Below are 7659 nucleotides of genomic sequence, written 5' to 3' on the forward strand. Positions count from 1 at the left end.
ACGACCTCGCCGGAGGTAGCCACACCCCCCTCGCCGCCATTCTTTTTTAAATAAACCCCTTCGTTTTTTTGAAAAACCCTAGTTCGTTTTTTTATTTATAGATCGGTTTTATTCTTTGGTTTATTTATTTAGCGAGCGTTCACTCGTCCATTCGTTCTAACGAACGTGTTCATCATTTAGTTTCTGTTAACGAACGTTCGTTCGTTTAGCCGTTCGTCGTTTTTCTTTTTATCGGATTTATTCCGCAATTTTTCTGATCGCGATTTCTGATCCGATGTTCAAACCTGTTTATCTTTTTGCTCGTTTATCGGAATCAGGCGATTCAAGCGCCTGGAGTTTCATATCGAAACCTTCTTTCCGAATAATCAACTCAAACAAGTTTTTATCTCTGTAAAATTTGACCCTAGTTCAGATTAGTTAACGGATCTTGTTTCTTTTGCCGTTTGAGTTTCGTTGCTCCGTTTGATTTGATTTTTTTTGCAAACCGGAGTTCTTAAGTTGAACTCTCCGGTCAAATCTTTTATTTGGAGTTCTACTTGTGCATCTTTGATTGTTGCTTATGTATGTTATTGTTTGCTTGCGATAGAATTCCCGGAGGGCGAAGCGTGTTACTACGAGTCTCTAGGATTCACGGATTGTCAGCAAGGCAAGTAACCTATTGATCATACTCTTTTCATACCCAGTTTTTATGCATTAGTTTCAATCCTCAAACATTGCATGACTAGGATGCCTTTAATATGTGGGTTTTGGGAAGTAGTTGCTGAGGTAGAACCTATTGCCCTGTTTATTATCAAACCCTTGGGAGTTACTTCTACGCGTTGCTTATTTTGCCATGCTATGCTCGTAGACGTGGATTGGGTTTGAGTGATTTCCATGACAGATGTGAGATTGTTAAATTAATGGTTTACTTAAGGTGGCAACTTTAATACACATCTGGGTGGATTGAGGCACCCGGGGTATCCAGTGATTGCCTGTTTTATTTTTGGAAATCCCGGGGTTACCATGTGATTCTCCTATGGACCGCCACCCAGGCTCAAAGGGAACTGAGTCTATTCATGCTAGAAACTTCCGTGTGCAGCCGCAAGCTATTATGGGCTCTAGCATAGTTGAGTAAGTTACGTGAAGCTCTTAAAGAGGTGGATCAGCAGGTAGTGGGTTTGTAGGTTTGGTATGGTCTGCCCGGAGTAGAGAGTTAATGTTTCTGAAAGACTGTGTCTCGGTCATCCGTTTCTCAAACATCATGTAGTGCGAGGAATCAACGGAGGCGATCGAGTCTTGCGGGGAAAAGTGCGCAAACCTCTGCAGAGTGTACAATCTAATCATGGTTAGCCGTGTCTCCGGTTATGGACAATTATGAGTATCTAGTACTTGAGTATTCGCATGTATCTCAACACTTCTAAATAATTTTGCTGGGTTGTTAACTATTTTAATTGGGATCATTGAGTTGGGGTTACCTTCTCAAATGATGTTTCAACCACCTTGATAGTTAAATTTAAAATTTATTCCTTTGTAGTAGGGAAAAATTGGTTTTTGCAAAACTGTAACCATAGAGCTTTCCACCAGCCAAATATGCATGTAGTGGTAGTATTAGAGGTAAATACACCAGTGGTGCTTGAACTTGCCATGGATGTGCACTTTAGTGCCCGAACTTGCAAAATACATTGAACTGGTTCCATAACTTGACATGGACGTGCATATACGGTTCAAATGACATTTGTATACGTCCGTGAAGTTGAGGAGGCGCACTAGCATGCCATGGGGCCTGCTGTGAGTGGAAAGGATGTGTGCCCTGGTGTTTTGCAGAAAAAACTCCAAAATTATTTTCTTACAATAAGGCCCTCAAGGAGAAACTGACAAATTATAAAATAAAATCTAGGAGTATAACTATAAGATAAAATTGAAAATATTTATGAACGATTAAAATGTTTATTTGGTTCAAGTATTATACATGTGAGGATCCGCAGTCTAATGGTGCACTAGGCTTGTATTTGTTTTTTTAAACACACAAACTTATATATTATATAAACTTTTTTAAAACAACACCGTTTTTTTGTGAAAGCATGAACACATTGATATACTACATAGATAGCTTATTAAAAATGTGGAAATTTTAAAATATATGAGAATTTATTTAAATATATGAATGTTTCTAAAATTACTTTAATATTTTATTAAAATGCGAGCATTTTTTTAAATTATAAATAAATCCTTAATTTATAATTTTATTATGTGTATTTATGTTAAGTTATTGCATATGTATTTTATGAAATTATATGAACGTTTTAACGTAATTTGTTTTAAATATATGCATATTGTTTGTAACACGATAATAATTTATGTATTTTTAATAAAGAAATGAAAAAAACAAACCTTATGAAAACTAAGCCACACCGTGGTCTGTTTTAGCCACACGGGCTCGTTATGTTATAAACCTAAACTTTTTATTTTACCATTCGTTGTCATCGTCAGTTGGAGTGCTAGGTGCGGCCACTATAGAGCCCCTGGTTGCAGGTTCAAATCAATGGCACTATATTGCTGGAATAAATTTTTTAATTACATTGTTCAGCGTTATGTTTATAAAAAGAATATGAATCGTTTCTTGACACTCAATTTGAACGGGTCGACTGGTTAGCCACACACACCTGCGCGTGTGGTTAGAACTCCGGACCAGTTTTAATTATTAAAAGATTAATAATTTTTTCAATTTATCAGTTTCTCTCTGAAGGCCTTTTTGTAAGAAAATAATTATTCTAGGGTTTTTTGGCAAAGAACCAGGCCACACTCCTTGTCCCTTACATCCTGGCGTGCCTCGTCGGCGTCGTGGGCATATAAAAACGAGATTTGAACCGTATATGCACGTCCATGCCAAGTTATGGAACCAGTTTAATGTATTTTGCAAGTTTAGGCACCAAAGTGCACATTCATGACAAGTTCAAGCACCAGTGATGTATTTACCTCGTAGTATTATTCTGTTATTGCTCTTTTGTGTTACATTGCCAGCATATTCCATGTGCTGACCCGTTCTTGGGCTGCAACGTATTATGTTGCAGACTTTTCAGACGAGGAGTAAGGTTCGTAGGTCGTTGTCGTGCAGCTCAGCTATGCCGTTGGAGTTGATGGACTCACTTTATCTTCCAAGCCTTCCGCTGTTATCGTATTAGATGGCCTTAAGCCATATTATTGTAATAAGTTCTCTTTTGAGACATTCGATGTAATAAGTGTGTGATTGCTACTCTGTTATAAATCCTTCGAGTACTGTGTGTGTCAGCATTACCGATCCAGGGATGACACGGAAGCACAGAGACTTGACCATCTGAGGTCGGGTCGCTACAAGATGGTATCAGAGCACACGCTGAGTGTAGGACACGACCACTAAGATAAACCATAGGTCACTCTTCTCTTCTCATTTCTGACTCCTCTTCTTTTTCCACTCTTTAGGATGAAGGAGATGAAGAACAAGTTTGCACAACCGGATGAAGACTCACCTTTTGGACGCCACTTGAAGGAAGTCACTAGGTACTTGAATATTTGAATACCAAGCTTCACCGGGACGTACAACGCCACTCTACCAGAAGAAGAGCGCTGGATGATTCAAGTACGAGTTCCAGGAAGAACGTTCTCGCCAAATTCTAAACCCATAGAGTTTTCTTTCGAAGCACCCACTTGGAGCCTTGGCAAGAGTATGGCAGCTCATATTACCATGGGACGCATTGGAGAAATCTACAACAAGGACCTTGAGGACACCACCTATCAAATATGTGGGCGTCGAGATGAACAATGGGAGATGATTAGCACCAGGAAGGATAGATCTGTCGCAGCCTTTATCCAGGAGCAAAAACCAGCACATTCAACGACAGGAGAACCAGATGTGCGCAGACATGATCGAGTTGAAGAAGGCGAAAACTAGGATCATCGAGCTGGAGGAAGAACTTAAGTTCACACGCGATGGATATGAGGAGGAAATCAATACCCTATTGGAGAAGAATGACGACCTAGTCGAGAAGATCGGAATTTTCATGGGAGGACCAGTTCCGAGAGAAGATGACGGAGACCCCATTTGTCCGGACAACTACATCATCATCGACGACACCGATTCAGATTCAAGTGATGATGACTACAAAGATGAAGCTGGAGCAGACATCATGGAGTCCTCCACCGATCAAAATTTCTAGATGACCACCATATAATAATAGTATTCCCCCATGTAACTAGTAGTAGTGAGCACTTTTGCGATAGTCCTAGACCGTTTTGTATGCCCTTGCTTGGTTGGTTGAATGAATGCTTGTGTTTGCATCATATACATATGGGTAGTGTTTCTCCCCTAGATCTTTTTCTATTCTAATCTCTTCCATCTAAACCCATCAGATGCCTCCGAGAAGAGACCCCGATTTTGTTTTCCCACCGGAGATCACCCAGTTGATCCAGCAGCAGAATGCCTTGATGCAATTGCTAGTTCAGAACCAGGGCAATGCCAATAACAACAATGCCAACAACAACCCGCCGCCAGTGGATAACCTCGCCCGTTTCTTAAGGTTACAGCCGCCAGTGTTCTCCAGTAGCATCGAGCCAATAGTTGCAGATGATTGGAAGGGAGTTAACCCCCGCAGGATGCACAGATGCTGAGAAGGTGCATTTTGCCGCACACCAACTGGATGGACCTGCAGCAGCATGGTGGGAGAATTTCACAGCCACCTATCCTATCGACACTGTCACATGGGCTCAGTTTCAGCAGGCTTTTTGTACTGCCCATGTCTCGACTGGAGCTATGAAGATGAAGAATCATGAGTTTCGCAATCTACGCCAGGGGAACCGTACTGTTGGCCAGTACGTGGATGAGTTTAGCAAGTTATCACGTTATGCCCCTGATGATGTGGCCACAGATGCCGCGAAGCAGGAGAAGTTTATGGAAGGGCTGAATGATGAGATGAGTATGCAGTTGATGGTAGCAACCTTCAACAACTACCAGGAGTTGGTAGATAAGGCCCTAATGATTGAAGGAAAGCAGCAGCAGATTGAGAATCGTAAGAGGAAGTATGGACAAGGGAAATACAACTCAGGAGCTCACCAGAAGCCTCGTTTAACCCCGAACTCGGGTGGACTTGTTCATAACCATGGAGGTCATAACCATGCTGGAGGAAGATCGCATAACCATAATGGGCGAAGAACGGGAATGGGAATGGAGCCAACAATAATCAGAATCGCTCTAATCCATCTACACCCGCAAAGAGGGACTTAAGTCAAGTTGTTTGCTACAAGTGCGGGAAGACCGGGCACTATGCCAATGACTGCTCTGAAGGAAAGAATGGGAATGGAAATGGGAGCGCTGGGAAGAAGCCCAATCCATTCAACAAAGGACAAGTGAACCACGTTAACGTGGAGGAAGTTGAAGAGCAGCCGGACGCGGTAATAGGTAAGTTTTTGGTTCAATCATTTACCGCAATTGTTCTTTTCGATACTGGTGCATCGCATTCATACATATCAAGGGGATTTGTGGAAAAGTTCAAGTTACCAACCCAAACCCTTAGGACACCCCTTTTAGTGAGCTCGCCTAGAGTAGAGTACATGGCTAGCAGTTGGTGCACCCAGATACCCCTAATCATTGGCACACATGTATTTCCGTCTGACCTAATTATCTTGGAGTCGCAAGGATTGGATGTGATATTAGGAATGGACTGGATGTCGAAGTATGGAGGAAGTATTGACTGTGCTAGTAAGTCAATTTACCTTACCACCCCGGAGGGAAAAAGGATTAAGTATGTACCTAGGCATGTGCCTAGGAGGAGCCAAGTAAACGCCCTCACGAGAGTTGTACAGGAGGAAGTACCTGTAGTAAAGGATTTTCCGGATGTTTTCCCCCGAAGAGTTACCAGGTATGCCACCAGATAGAGACATCAAGTTTTTGATAGAGCTATTGCCAGGTACAGGGCCGACATCCAAGAGACCCTATCGGATGCCAGCAAATGACCTGGAGGAAATTAAGAAGCAGATAAAAGAGTTGTTGGAGAAAGGTTACATTCGTAGAAGTTCATCACCTTGGGGAGCCCCAGTACTTTTGGTGGAGAAGAAGGATAAATCCCTGAGGATGGTCATTGATTACCGAGCTCTGAATGAACTAACAATAAAGAACAAATATCCCTTACCAATGATTAATGATCTGTTTGATCAGTTACAAGGAGCTAAGGTGTTTTCAAAGATTGATCTACGATCAGGTACCATCAGTTGAAGATCCGAGAGAAGGATATACCAAAGACAGCGTTTACCACGCGGTATGGATTATATGAGTACACGGTCATGTCATTTGGACTGACTAACGCCCCTGCCTATTTCATGATATGATGAACAAGGTGTTCATGGAGTATTTGGACAAGTTTGTTGTGGTATTTATTGATGATATTATGATATACTCGAAGAACGAAGAGGAGCATGCGGAACACTTGCGTTTGGTTCTCAAGAAACTCAGGGAACACCAGTTATACGCCAAATTCAGCAAGTGTGAGTTTTGGTTGAAAGAAGTTGGATTTCTTGGGCATGTTATATCAGGAGAGGGTATAGCAGTGGATCCCAGTAAGGTTCTATCGGTCACTGAATGGTTGGCACCCACTTCAGTTGGCGAGATCCGCTGTTTCCTTGGACTCGCAGGATATTATCGGAGATTCATTGAGAATTTTTCCAAGATTGCTAAACCAAGGACTAAATTGTTAAATAAGGATACTAAGTTCAAATGGACGGAGGATTGCAAGACAAGTTTTCAAGAGCTGAAGGAACGATTGACTACAGCCCCAGTGCTGACCTTGCCAGATATACGTAAGGAGTTTCAAGTGTATTGTGACGCCTCTCACTTGGGACTTGGATGTGTGCTTATGCAGGAAGGAAAAGTTGTTTCGTATGCCTCACGACAACTGAAGCCACACGAGTTGAACTATGCCACACATGATCTGGAGTTAGCAGCCGTAGTGCATGCGCTGAAGACCTGGAGACATTATCTTATTGGAAACCGTTGTGATGTGTACACGGATCATAAGAGCTTGAAGTACATTTTCACCCAGAAGGAGTTGAACCTCAGACAGAGGAGATGGTTGGAACTTATAAAGGATTATGATATGAAGCTACACTATCATCCAGTAAAAGCCAACGTCATAGCAGACGCTTTGAGCCGGAAAAGTTATGCTAAGCAATGGAGGTTCAGTCGACGTTGTTGGACAAGATTTGAGAAGCTCAGAAGGAGGACAAAGAGATTGCTGAGATAAGAGAGAGGATGGGCGAAGGTAAAGCCAAAGGTTTTCGCGAGGATGAGCATGATACCTTGTGGTTTGAGGACCGGATTTATGTGCCCAACAATTCGGAGATCAGGAAGTTGATACTTCAGGGGGCCCATGACTCACCATACTCGATTCATCCCAGAAACACCAAGATGTATTTGGACTTGAAGGAACGTTTCTGGTGGACTGGTATGAAGAAGGATATTGCCGAGTATGTAGCCGTATGTGATGTATGTCAGAGAGTGAAGGCAGAGCATCAGAAACTAGCAGGACTGTTACAGCCTATGCCAATACCCGAATGGAAGTGGGACAAACTTGGTATGGACTTTATTACCGGATTACCCAGAACCAAGGCAGGATATGATTCTATATGGGTAGTTGTGGATCGATTAACTAAAGT

This window comes from Triticum aestivum, chromosome 7B, assembly GCF_018294505.1.
Source record: "Triticum aestivum cultivar Chinese Spring chromosome 7B, IWGSC CS RefSeq v2.1, whole genome shotgun sequence".
NCBI lineage: Eukaryota > Viridiplantae > Streptophyta > Magnoliopsida > Poales > Poaceae > Triticum > Triticum aestivum.